The following is a 16,293-nucleotide window of genomic DNA, read 5'->3' as shown; positions in this document are numbered from 1 at the left end:
TGTCTACTACAGACTGGTAAAACGAGGACACTAGGCTACTACAGACTGGTAAAACGACATAACTTACTTCACGTCATGAATAGATCAATACAGTCCGTATTAATTAATGTTGGGTTTCCTTTTCAAATGTAGCCAAGAGTAAAGACCTTAACCCTACTGTAACTGAGGGGTACAATTCCCTGACTGTATTGATAAGTATGGTATCATTAAACCACTACCGTCTTTATGTACATTACTACTGGCCATACAGTACATAGGTATCTAAATGATGAACACTTCCCCACAATGAATCGGTTCTACACAAAGTTGTATTTAAGTATTTATTGCAGCAAAAGGTACATAATATACTTTCTTTACTTCACTTTGAATGCGCTTATAAGGCAAAGGAATGTGCGTAGGCAAATCAATAACGAATGTCCATTCTCATATTAAGCAGGAGGTAATCATACAACCTGAATCTTAGGGAATTATATCTATGGTACACTAGTAATATAGCGGGAGATACTGGAAGGGTCCCCCCGGTTGTAAGCCAGCAAGGGTAGAGGATCTGTCGGTAGTAGAGTCTGGGTCAACGATGATAAGGAGACTCCGAGTACGGGAGACGGTGCAATAAGATCTTGATCCACAGACGAATACAGCTGTTCTCCGTAGCATGTAGCTCCACATGGAAGAAAGCTAGCCTGCCTCAGGCTTCTGAGGGGCAGACTCGACGTGGCTCCTCACAGGGTAAATCCCACACACTTGTGGGCGTCGGCGATTCTCCGCTCCATTAATTACAGGACCAAAAGCAAATATAATCCAGCCGAAAAGGGCTATGCAGTCGTCGGGTAGATAATCCAGTGTACATGTCCACACGGTCCTCGTCTAGGGCTCCTCGGGTGAAAGCGCCGTGATAAGCAGCCCAGCCTGGATAAGCACTCTAGCTGATACGAGGAAACGTTGGTGATGCTGGTCATGGTAGAACTTTAGCCGCACGATACACTATACACAAATAGACTATTACTGACTTAATAGAATAGGTCGCACTCGACGGTATAGCGTTAAACTCTGACACTTCAGTTATTAATTCGCACGTGGTCTCAATGCTCTATTTGGGGCCAAACAGGCCATACTTCACCGCACGTCGTATCGTGGGTGAGGCTTCAACTTATTGGGTAACACTCTAAGACTAAGTGCTTCTGTATTCACCTGCGCCGTATTTATACGCTTAGATGAATAAACTAGTACCAGCTTTATTCCTGTCTCATATCCTTGCGCAATACCATTCATGTCCAGGCATGTCCCCGGCGGTGACTTTGAACCTGACTTTGGAGGCATGGCCTTGGCGCCTGTGGACCGCTGTCCAATAGGAGAATGAAATATTATGGTCTGTACTAGGCTAAAGGGATATTCCGTGTATATGTACAAGGAATATACAAGGGATATCAAACGATATACAAATATTATGCAATATATATCAATCAATAAATATATATATTCGGTTTAATCTGATCCTTTGTAACACCTACCAAAACAGCAGTCAAAGTGTATATCTTCAGCACTAAATTTGTTTACCAATGATTTTAATTAGCGAAATATGAGTCTATAAAAATCTTTTGTATCTGATGGTACTAAATCCAGATTTAACTCTGCCATTGGAAAGAGGAGATTTGGCCAGATCCATAGATGTATGACTTGGCCACAAGGCCAGATTAAGACTTCAGAGGCCCCTGGGCCAGATTCTTGTGGAGGCCCCCCCACACACACATACACGTGCACGCACGCACAGTGGCATTTTTATGTCACTTTAAAAATATATAGAATATTTAGAAGTGGTGGGCTCTGAGGGCCAAGCTAAAAGGACTTTGATCACCCCTGCCCACTTTGACAACCTAGGATGGCTTAGAGTAGAGTACAGCAACTTGCAATGGGCCTGGTCTACAAGAGACACTACATAGGATGTGGTAGACGTGTTTCTCCATGCTGCAACTCCCCAACTTTCCAAACCTAGGCTAAAAAGCCTCATTGATACTTTATTATTATTTTTAAAATATTCTATTGGCACCACTGCTGTACAAGTGTCTTTTTTCACATGAAAGACACAACAACACAATAATAATAATAATAATAATAATAATAATAATAATAATAATAATAATAATAATAATAATAATAATAATAATAATAATAATAATAATAATAATAATAATAATAATAATAATAATAATAATAATAATAATAATAATAATAATATAATAATATAATAATAATAATAACTAGACAATTCCGCGCGGGGGAAATTGTGAAAGTGTGGGTGACGCCTGTGCACCGCCGGCCAACGGGGGAGAGGGTCTCTCGCGAGTCTCTATGACAAACGGTTCAAAGGATACAAAAAGGGGGCGCGGCCTAAGGATCGGGGGAGTGGTCAACATAGACCAATCAAAGAGGATATCCCTACTGAGTGCAACGACACAACCCGCAATACTATTACACTATTACACAATATTACACACTATTACACACTATTACACACTATTACACTATTACACACTATTACACTATTACACACTATTACACTATTACACACTATTACACTATTACACTATTACACACTATAACACTATTACACTATTACACACTATTACACTATTACACACTATTGCACTATTACACTATTACACTATTACACACTATTACACACTATTACACACTATTACACTATTACACACTATTACAATATTACACTATTACACACTATTACACTATTACACACTATTACACACTATTACACTATTACACACTATTACAATATTACACTATTACACACTATTACACTATTACACTATTACACACTATTACACTATTACACACTATTACACTATTACACTATTACACACTATTACACTATTACACTATTACACACAATTACACTATTACACTATTACACACTATTACACTATTACACTATTACACTATTACACACTATTACACTATTACACACTATTACACACTATTACACTATTACACACTATTACACTATTACACACTATTACACTATTACACTATTACACACTATTACACTATTACACACTATTACACACTATTACACACTATTACACTATTACACACTATTACACTATTACACACTATTACACTATTACACACTATTACACTATTACACACTATTACACTATTACACTATTACACACTATTACACTATTACACACTATTACACTATTACACACTATTACACTATTACACACTATTACACTATTACACACTATTACACTATTACACTATTACACACTATTACACTATTACACACTATTACACTATTACACACTATTACACTATTACACACTATTACACTATTACACTATTACACACTATTACACTATTACACTATTACACTATTACACTATTACACACTATTACACTATTACACTATTGCACACTATTACACTATTACACTATTACACACTATTACACTATTACACACTATTACACACTATTACACTATTACACACTATTACACTATTACACTATTACACACTATTACACTATTACACTATTACACACTATTACACTATTACACTATTACACACTATTACACTATTACACACTATTACACTATTACACACTATTACACTATTACACACTATTACACTATTACACACTATTACACTATTACACACTATTACACTATTACACACTATTACACTATTACACACTATTACACACTATTACCCTATTACACTATTACACACTATTACACTATTACACACTATTACACTATTACACTATTACACAATATTACACTATTACACTATTACACACTATTACACTATTACACTATTACACACTATTACCCTATTACACTATTACACACTATTACACTATTACACACTATTACACTATTACACACTATTACACTATTACACACTATTACACACTATTACACTATTACACACTATTACACACTATTACACTATTACACACTATTACACACTATTACACTATTACACACTATTACACTATTACACTATTACACACTATTACACTATTACACACTATTACACTATTACACACTATTACACACTATTACACACTATTACACACTATTACACTATTACACACTATTACACTATTACACTATTACACTATTACACACTATTACACTATTACACACTATTACACTATTACACACTATTACACTATTACACACTAGTACACTATTACACTATTACACACTATTACACACTATTACACTATTACACTATTACACACTATTACACACTATTACACACTATTACACACTATTACACTATTACACTATTACACTATTACACACTATTACACTATTACACACTATTACACTATTACATACTATTACACTATTACACACTATTACACTATTACACTATTACACACTATTACACTATTACACTATTACACTATCACACACTATTACACACTATTACACTATTACACACTATTACACTATTACACACTATTACACTATTACACACTATTACACTATTACACACTATTACACTATTACACACTATTACACTATTACACTATTACACACTATTACACACTATTACACTATTACACTATTACACACTATTACACACTATTACACTATTACACACTATTACCCTATTACACTATTACACTATTACACACTATTACACACTATTACACTATTACACACTATTACACTATTACACTATTACACACTATTACACTATTACACTATTACACACTATTACCCTATTACACTATTACACACTATTACACTATTACACACTATTACACACTATTACACTATTACACAATATTACACTATTACACTATTACACTATTACACACTATTACACTATTACACACTATTACCCTATTACACTATTACACACTATTACACTATTACACACTATTACACTATTACACACTATTACACACTATTACACTATTACACACTATTACACACTATTACACTATTACACACTATTACACACTATTACACTATTACACACTATTACACTATTACACTATTACACACTATTACACTATTACACTATTACACACTATTACACTATTACACACTATTACACTATTACACACTATTACACACTATTACACTATTACACACTATTACACACTATTACACTATTACACACTATTACACTATTACACAATATTACACTATTACACTATTACACACTATTACACTATTACACTATTACACAATAGTACACTATTACACACTATTACACTATTACACACTATTACACTATTACACTATTACACTATTACACACTATTACACTATTACACTATTACACACTATTACACTATTACACACTATTACACTATTACACACTATTACACTATTACACACTATTACACTATTACACACTATTATACACTATTACACTATTACACACTATTACACTATTACACTATTACACACTATTACACTATTACACTATTACACAATAGTACACTATTACACACTATTACACTATTACACACTATTACACTATTACACACTATTACACTATTACACTATTACACACTATTACACTATTACACTATTACACACTATTACACTATTACACTATTACACACTATTACACTATTACACACTATTACACTATTACACTATTACACACTATTACCCTATTACACTATTACACACTATTACACTATTACACACTATTACACTATTACACACTATTACACACTATTACACTATTACACACTATTACACACTATTACACTATTACACACTATTACACACTATTACACTATTACACACTATTACACTATTACACTATTACACACTATTACACTATTACACTATTACACACTATTACACTATTACACACTATTACACTATTACACACTATTACACACTATTACACTATTACACACTATTACACACTATTACACTATTACACACTATTACACTATTACACAATATTACACTATTACACACTATTACACTATTACACTATTACACTATTACACACTATTACACTATTACACTATTACACACTATTACACTATTACACACTATTACACTATTACACACTATTACACTATTACACACTATTACACTATTACACACTATTACACTATTACACACTATTATACACTATTACACTATTACACACTATTACACTATTACACTATTACACACTATTACACTATTACACTATTACACAATATTACACTATTACACACTATTACACTATTACACACTATTACACTATTACACACTATTACACTATTACACTATTACACACTATTACACTATTACACTATTACACACTATTACACTATTACACTATTACACACTATTACACTATTACACACTATTACACTATTACACTATTACACACTATTACACTTAAACCGAGTACAATGGCACAATCCGCAAGTCTCTACGACAAACGGTTCAAGAGATACACTGAGGGGGTGTGGCCTAAGGGGGCGTGGTCTAAGGATCGGGGGAGTGGTCAACATCGACCAATGAAAGGTGGTCAAGATCGACCAATGGCACAATCCGCAAGTCTCTACGACAAACGGTTCAAGAGATACACTGAGGGGGTGTGGCCTAAGGGGGCGTGGTCTAAGGATCGGGGGAGTGGTCAACATCGACCAATGAAAGGGGGTCAACATGGACCAATGAAAAATGAAAGAGGATATCCCTACTGAGTACAATGACACAACCCACAAGACAGAGGGCGCTGTCAGCAATTCAGTACTGCAACACAGTGATGGCCAATGATGGGTTAAGTGGATGATGTCATTGGCAGCTCAGCCACGAGCCACACAGCTGAACCAATCATGAGTGAGCCATGAGCCACACAGGTGAAGCAATCACTATGACTTGCATATTTTCTATTCAATGCATTTCTATGGAGGCAGATGCATGACTGCATTGTCACATTGATTAAAAGAAAACTATAAGAGATGAAGCGTTGTGACGCGCACATGAGCACTACAACGAGTAGGCGAAGGGTTGTGCGCGATATTGTGACATTCGTGCGATATTGTGGCACTCCTTCGGCGATCGGAACAGAAGGCTAAAAAATAGTGTGAAAAATGTGATTTCTAGAGTGCGATTGCATGGCGGTCAATGGGGAGGAGAACCTTCAAACAAATGGTCGTCAGTTGAGATAGAAATGTCCAATTCCATTTATTTTTCTTTTGTGAGCGGGATGACAGCCGTGTCATCGTTTTGATGTGTTTGTTTTATTTCTACGTCCAAAATTGAGATCACACTCGCAATTCACCCAAGGTAGGGGGAAAAAGATTATTTCAGCTGCTACACTCTAAAATGCAATGCATTCCCAATGGGACCGAAATTTTACCGTTTAAAGTCGATTCGTAGCCAGACGGTGCGGTGAAACTTTACGAGTTCGAATAGCACATCGAGTTGGAGCAAGCCGGTCGTTTTGATACCTTTCACGTGTATGGGGCGCGAACGCTCTGGCACGAGTGTGTTGGCAAAATCGGTGGAATAAAGAATAATAAATAAAAAGAGTATGGATATGTATAGTGTGGGCGGTGAAACTTTACGAGTTCGAATAGCACATCGAGTTGGAGCAAGCCGGTCGTTTTGATACCTTTCACGTGTATGGGGCGCGAACGCTCTGGCACGAGTGTGTTGGCAAAATCGGTGGAATAAAGAATAATAAATAAAAAGAGTATGGATATGTATAGTGTGGGTGGCAACCTGGCTTCGCCAGGTCACCCACACTAATAATAATAATAATAATAATAATAATAATAATAATAATAATAATAATAATAATAATAATAATAATAATAATAATAATAATAATAATAATAATAATAATAATAATAATAATACATAAGACATCACAGGACAGAAACGTATTGCAATAATGACAAGATAATAGAGATCAAATAGAATAAATCAAATTAAAACAGAAATAAATGTTTTATTATATTGATAGACATTACAAAAGAGATTCCTAATTACAACAATAATTGTTCACCCAAGGGCTGTCTACTATTAACAAACCTAAAACATGTTAGCCATTGTAGGTCATTCACCAGGTCAGAGCGAAATAGTAAATTATAGGCACAACTCCCAATATCAGTAACGGGTCTAATGTTCTAAGAATAACATTTGTCTAAGAGCCCAATAGCCAGCAAGGCCACTGGACTGGAGACCAGAAGCAGAGCAGCCATTGTAGTGCTGTACAAGTATTTTAAAGTGTTTTATCACTCAATAAATTCAATTAATAATAAACTAAATTAATTGTATCACTATCAAGTTGCCCCATGGCATGAAATTATTCATTCATATTAATTCAAGTATTTGCATGTGAGTGAAAGGTACATGCATCGTTTCAAATATTGTATTGCCACCAGTGCTGTGCTTATTTACATTTATACAACTGGTTACAAATCAAAAAGTATTTTAAACAAGTGTTTTCTCACTCAATTATCAAGTTGCCCTAGTGAGGACAGTAGGCTACTACAGACTGGTAAAATAAGGACACTAGGCTACTACAGACTGGTAAAACGAGGACACTAGGCTACTACAGACTGGTAAAACGAGGACAGTAGGCTACTACAGACTGGTAAAACAAGGACGCTAGGCTACTACAGACTGGTAAAACGAGGACGCTGGCTACTACAGACTGGTAAAATGAGGACACTAGGCTACTACAGACTGGTAAAACGAGGACACTAGGCTACTACAGACTGGTAAAACGAGGACGCTAGGCTAGTACAGACTGGTAAAACGAGGACACTGGCTACTACAGACTGGTAAAACGAGGACGCTGGCTACTACAGACTGGTAAAACGACATAACTTATTTCACGTCATGAATAGATCAATACAGTCCGTATTAATTAATGTTGGGTTTCCTTTTCAAATGTAGCCAAGAGTAAAGACCTTAACCCTACCAAAACAGCAGTCAAAGTGTATATCTTCAGCACTAAATTTGTTTACCAATGATTTTAATTAGCGAAATATGAGTCTATAAAAATCTTTTGTATCTGATGGTACTAAATCCAGATTTAACTCTGCCATTGGAAAGAGGAGATTTGGCCAGATCCATAGATGTATGACTTGGCCACAAGGCCAGATTAAGACTTCAGAGGCCCCTGGGCCAGATTCTTGTGGAGGCCCCCCCCACACACACATACACGTGCACGCACGCACAGTGGCATTTTTATATGTCACTTTAAAAAATATATAGAATATTTAGAAGTGGTGGGCTCTGAGGGCCAAGCTAAAAGGACTTTGATCACCCCTGCCCACTTTGACAACCTAGGATGGCTTAGAGTAGAGTACAGCAACTTGCAATGGGCCTGGTCTACAAGAGACACTACATAGGATGTGGTAGACGTGTTTCTCCACGCTGCAACTCCCCAACTTTCCAAACCTACACTAAAAAGCCTCATTGATACTTTATTATTATTTTTTTTTTTAACTTTCTTTCTTCGGATATTTTGCTACTAATTAATTTTTGGCTGTGACAGGCATAATGGCATCGAAACGGCCAAAGAACAAGGACACTAAGGACGCGGATCTACCATCCACAGACGACGAGCCGACGGATTTGACGAGCATTGCCATACTAATACAGAACCTCGCGCTCGAATTCAGAGTCTCCGCCGCCTCGGCCGACTCCAAACTAGATAACCTCCAGTTATCCGTAGCTGACCATGCCAAGCGTCTGACATCCTTGGAGGATGGACTTAATACATGGTCCGATAGGATGGTGAGCTTAGAGGCTAGGTGTTTGACTCTGGAGGAGAACAACGCCAAACTGAAGAACAAGCTTATCGATGTTGAGTCGCGTGGCCGTCGGTCAAACATACGCATACTAGGGCTATCCAAAGCGACCGACCCAATGATTTTTTTGCCGAGGTGCTGGTGGAAATTCTGGGCAAGGAAGTGCTTGCTACACCACCCGAACTTGATCGCTGCCACAGGGCGCTGACGGCCAGACCAGCCCCTGGCTCCAGGCCCCGGGCGGTGATCGCCTGCCTACACCGCTTCAGAACCAAGGAGACTATTATTCGGGAGGCTCGGAAGAGGAGAGGGTCGCTGACCTACAGGGGGAAACCTCTGCTAATCTTCGAGGACTACTGCCCCGAAGTGTTGGAACAACGCTCCCGCTACCGAGATGTTATGGGATCCCTCTACTAGCAGGGATATAAACCATCCTTATGGTACCCAGCAAGACTCTTCATCAAAGACAAAGACGGCGCAAAAAGACATCTTCACCTAAGGACGCTACAGACTTTCTGAAGAAACAACACACATCGACTCCAGCAGAGTGAAACTTTGGGTAACACACCGAGCACCACGACTCTATAGTTATATCTCCGTGCTTTCATCCTTAGACGGCTAAAGTTGGGACATATGTCGCTGGGGAGCCTCTTCTCTCATTTACTTTGCTCGTTTTGTTTACAACGTTATATGGATAATTGTATCTGCTATTTGCCATGATACTAGCGCTATGCTTTCCGTTTCAAGTAAATTGTACATTTGTATTTACTCTGAGCTATGCTTATCGATATTATTTATATTTTGTATTGCTTTTGTGCATGACACGGTTTATCCTACCCATGTCTACTTTGGGTAACACACTAAACATCACGACTGTCTGTCTATCTCCGTGCTTAGATGGGTGATGTTGGGACATTGTGTGTCGCTCGGGAACATCGCCCCGTATTTACTTTTTGTTTTGTTTTGTTTGTTTGTTATTTATCATAGTTTTCACTGCAAATCGTGCATTTTGTTTACTCTAAGCTATGCTTATCGATATGTGTTACGAAGGATCAGATTAAACCGAATATATATATTTATTTATTGATATATATTGCATAGTATTTGTATATCGTTTGATATCCCCTGTATATTCCTTGTACATATACACGGAATATCCCTTTAGTCCAGCCCATAATAGTTCATTCTCCTATTGGACAGCGGTCCACCGGCGCCAGGGACCGGCCCCCGGAGCCAAGTTCAAAGTCACCGACACGACATGTCTGTACTTGCCCGGCCCTGCCCAGGGATACGGCGACAGAAATGAGAGTGGCACTATTTGTGCACCGTGCGTATAAATACGGCGCAGGTGAATGTAGAAGACCCTTAGCCCCTTACCTCCGTACCCTTCGTGCACTTAGCATGTTACCGATAAGTTGAAGCCTCACCCACGATACAACGTGCGGTGAAGTATGGCCTGTTTGGCCTCAGAATAGAGTATCGAGACCGCGTGCGAATTAATAACTGAATTGTCAGAGTTTGGCGCTATACCGTCGAGTGCGACATATTTCTATTGAGTCTTTAATAGTCTATTTGTGTATAGTGTATCGTGCGGTTAGAATTCTATAGTGACCAGCATCTCCAACGCTTTCTCGTATTAGCTAGAGTTCTTATCCAGGCTGGGCCGACCGCATGGCGCCTTCACCCGAGGAGACCTAGGCGAGAGCCGTATGGACATGTACACTGGATTAATCTACCCGACGACTACATAGCCTTTGCGGCTGGAATATATTTGCTTTGGTCCTATGATTTATGGAGCAGAGAACCAGCCAACGCTGCACGTGTTGGATTTACCCCGAGAGGAGTCAAGTCGAGTCGGCGCTCAGAGAGCCTGAGGCCGCCTAGCTTTCTTCACTGTAGAGCTACAGTCTACAAGAGAACCAAGCTGTATTCGTCTGTGGATCAAGAGACTACTGCACCGGCTTCTGTACCTGAAGTCTCCCTAGTCATCGTTGACCAGACGTCCTACTACCGACAGCTCTTCTACCCCCCTGCTGGCTTACAACCAGTGGGAACCCTTTCCAGTATCTCCCGCTATTACTAGTGTACCATAGATATAATTCCCTAAGATTCAGGTTGTATAATTACCTCCTGCGTAACCAGAGAATGGACATTCGTTATTGATTTGCCTATGCATACTCCTTTGCCTTACAAGTGCATTCAAAGAATAATGTAAAGTATCCTATGTACCTTTTGCTCCATTAAATACTTGATTAATACCTTTGACTGGAACCGATTTCATTGTGGGAAGTGTTCATCATATTCATATATTGTGTACTGTATGGCCAGTAATTAAAGTACATAAAGCGGTAGTGGTTTAATGATACCATACTTATCAATACAGTCAGGGAATTGTACCCCTCAGTTACAATTGGTCCTTCGAGCCGGAGAATAACTAGTGTAATATTAATATAGTGGTATTAATATTGAAATGGCCTATGATGAACACTCCACAAAACGGTCCTCCTAAAGTAGATCGCCCGCAGCGTAGACGGCAGCCACCTCAGTACTTAGAGGATTACGTTGCCAGTATACTACCTAGCCTTCTACAGACGGTAAACGCGGAAAAAGTAGATAGTAAAATTATGTCCGACCCTATCGCCCAGGTTACCCCGCCAATAGAGGCCCTAGTGGGTTCTAATGTAACTGACCAAGCTCACGGTAGGGACCAGGAGGGAACTGACACGACTTTACCCCCCGCCAAGACCGAAGAAGTAGTCCCCGGAGAGCCCCAGGAGAAAGACAACCCTCCAGAGATGGAACTCTGCCCGGTACAAGAAGAGGAGAGCGCCCAGGAGATAGAGCTCCAGGACTCCCCGCAGGAGAACGCATCTCCAACGAGTACTGCCAGGAGCGGATCACCTCAACCAGCGTCTTCCCCCAGCGAGGCGGACAAGATGCTGGCACAGGCGTTCCTCGCCAGCCTAGCAGCCTCAACAGAGCGCGATCGACTCCAAGCACAGACGCTTAGTGAGCGCGAACATTCTTCCATGGAAAGAGAACGCCTCCAAGCGCAGCAACGGAGCGACGAAGATCGTATACGTCTAGAGATTAGACGCCTTCAGACGGAAGAGAATATGGTAAGAGACCACGCCGAAGCCCAGCGCGCCGCCGCCGAAGCCCAGCGCGCCGCTGCCGGTGCCCAAAGAGAAGCAGAGCGCGACATCGCTCTCACCAAGCGCGAAGCAGAGCGCGACATCGCTCTCACCAAGCGCGAAGCCGAGCGCGACCGATTACAAGCGCAGCTAATGGAGCAGCTGATCGCCAGGGCAACACCCCCTCCCTCCACACGGGGTTCCAGGGCCTCGTCAAGACACGGGTCAAGGGCACCCTCCCCTAACCGATTAAGTGACCCTGAGCACGACCACCAGAGAGAGCCTATACCCCCCTCCGAACTCCTTCCCCGACCGGTCCCAGTGAGACCCAGCTACAAGGAAGGAACGGTATACACCGCGGAGAGGCTAAATAGACGACTACAGGATCTAGAGGACCTGACAGAGGAAGAAGAAGAGGGAGAGGAGGAGAGTCAAGCCCGACAGCAGCACAGTACTCCACAGGACCAGGAGGTCCAGTACAGCCCAGGCTCTACCCCCGCGGCTCTGCGCTACAGACCCCCGACTCAATTCACGGGTGAGCTTGACGCACGACCAGCCCCGAGGAATAGCACCTGGATACGCGGGCCATGGTACCCAGCAGGTACCAGCCCACCAAGAGGCGTAAGAGGAGACTCGCCTAGGAGGCCTCTCTTCCAACGCTCACCGATGTGCCAGCCATCTACGGCATCATACATTGGCACACCGACGTTTCCAGACTTCACCCATGAGAACAGAGCACAGTACACGGAGCTACGGATGTGCTTAGAGACAATGATGGCTGATGTAGCTGATGAACGCCACAAGTATGCTATCCTATTGAAGCACCTCAAGGTGCCCCGAGCGCACAATATAGCGCTGGCCTATGCCACCTCTACTACCCCATACACAGCGGCTCTAGCAGCACTCGACCAAAGATATGGACGCATATGGGACTACGTAATACAAGAGATAAGGCATATTGACCGCCTACCCCCAGCAACAGACAATCGCTCACTAGACGACCTGTCTATCAAGGTACAATCCCTGGTAGGGATGCTGGGGGCGCAACGAGAAAAGGGTATGCACGAACTATACGCAAACTCTAATGTCGAGAGGATTTTAGAGAAGCTTCCGCCCGCCCGACAAGAGCGCTTCAGGCGGCAAAGAGACCACCGTGATCCTAACGGTCCCGAGCCATCCCTCCTAGACCTAGCCGACTTCCTGGCGAGAGAAGTCAGCAGCCTGCGATTGGATACGTTCGAGCGGAGCACACCAAGCTCCAGAGAGGGACCTAGGAGAGCAAACGATGGCCGAAGATTGGTGACTGTCATGCACCAATCAGAACCAGTACCGAGCAGCAAGAACCACAGTACCCCCTCGATGAAAGAGAAGTGGAAGATGGTGTGCCCGTACTGCGAGAAAGAACACTGGTTGTCACAATGTGACACATTCAAGAAGATGACCGCCGACGAAGTGGGTCAATGGATAAAGTCCAGTGAACACTGTGACCTCTTTTTTTTACTTCTAATTTTTACTATGTTTTTATTTCATACTTATCTTGTCATGCACAGTCTCTGGAGCGCAACAGTAAGAAGCATTTTGTACAAAAGTATTCTGTACTTCTGTATGACAACTATTAAAGAAACTTGAACGCTGTTACCGATGTGCGCGCAGTCACATGGCAGCCGAGTGCCGCTTAAAGAAGAGGTGTAGTCGGTGTGACGGAGCCCACCTAGATGTCCTACACGACAGTAACAGAAGAAAGCCCGCACCCTCAAGCAGCACAAAGGCAAGTGTTATGTACATTGACCCCGCCAGCAGCGGGGGCGCCCGAGTGCTCTTAAAGGTGGTCCGCGTAACACTGAGTTACCAAGACAAGGTCATGGACACTTACGCCGTCCTTGACGACGGGTCAGAGAAGACCCTTCTCCTCGCATCCGCTGCGGCCCAGCTGGGGCTGCGGGGGAGCGAAAACCAGATGACGATTCGGACAATAAGAAGAGATCTAAAGACGATAAAGGGCGAGAATGTCTCCTTCACTATCGCAGCAAGCGGGCAGCCAGAGAGACGGTATAGGATTACTAATGCTTTCACCAGCCAAGAAATAGGCCTGTCGCAGTACACCTACCCCATCGCCAAGCTGATGGATAAATATGTGCACCTGCGTCAACTACCTATCCCGCTCATAGACGGTGCCACCCCGACCCTGCTGATAGGCTCCGACCATGCAGACCTCATAGTCCCGATAGACCGGGTCCACACAGGGCCCAGAGGCTGTCCTGCAGCAGTCGAGACCCGCCTAGGATGGACATTACAAGGCCCCCTCGCTAAGTCTCTTAACCGAACAGCAGCCACTAGCTGCCTCCACTCCAGAGTGACAGAAGAAGACACCACCCTCCTACAGCATGTCGAGAGGCTATGGACACTAGAGACAATGCCCTTTAAGAACGAAAAGAAAGACATTCGTTCCAAGGAAGACATTTACGCCATAGCACTCCTCGAGCAAGGGACAAAGAGAGTCAAAGTCAACGGAGTGATGAGATACGCAACTCCACTCTTGAGGCGAGAGGGTATGCCCACCTTCCACGCCCCAAAAGAAGCGACGGAGCGGTATCTATTGAACACAGAGCGGCGCCTAGCCAGAGACCCCGCTCAAGAGACTGTGTACCGCGCTGAGATTAACAAGCTAATCACAGCGGGACACATAAAGAAAATTGACATTAAAGAGGCCGATCAGACGACCGAATCATGGTACGTGCCGCACCACAAAGTCCACCACAACGGCAAGGATCGTATTGTGTTCAACTGCAGCTACCAGATCGGATCACAAAATCTGAATAAAGAGCTCTTGCCCGGCCCAACACTCGGCCCCTCCCTACTAGGCGTGTTACTACGTTTCCGCCAGGACAAGGTGGCCATCAGCGGCGACATCAAAGGGATGTTCCTGCAGGTGAGACTAGTGGAGGAGGACAAGCCCCTGCTGCGGTTCCTATGGAGAGAGAGGATCGGGGATGAGCAACCAGCCATCTATCAATGGGAAGTCCTCCCTTTCGGAACCACATGCAGCCCATGCTGTGCTACGTTTGCACTGCAAAAACACATCGCAGAGGACCCAGCAGCTGATGAAGAGGTCCGAAAAAGTGTAGAAAATAGTTTCTACGTGGACAACTGTCTGCAAAGCGTCTCGACGCCAGAAGAAGCCGAGGCCCTTCTACTCAAGCTCCGCGCCTCCCTGATCAAAGGCGGCTTTGATCTCAGGCAGTGGGCCAGCAGCGACCCGCAAGTATTGCGCAGCCTCTCCCCCGAGGACAAGGCAGCAAGCAGCGAGACCTGGATGGCGACCATCCCAGGAGAAGCCCAAGAAATGACATTAGGACTAGTCTGGCGCTTCAAAACAGACTCGCTCCATT

Source organism: Notolepis coatsorum (assembly GCF_963971535.1).
Source record: "Notolepis coatsorum genome assembly, chromosome: 14".
Classification (NCBI taxonomy): domain Eukaryota; kingdom Metazoa; phylum Chordata; class Actinopteri; order Aulopiformes; family Paralepididae; genus Notolepis; species Notolepis coatsorum.
This window is presented reverse-complemented; position numbering follows the sequence as displayed.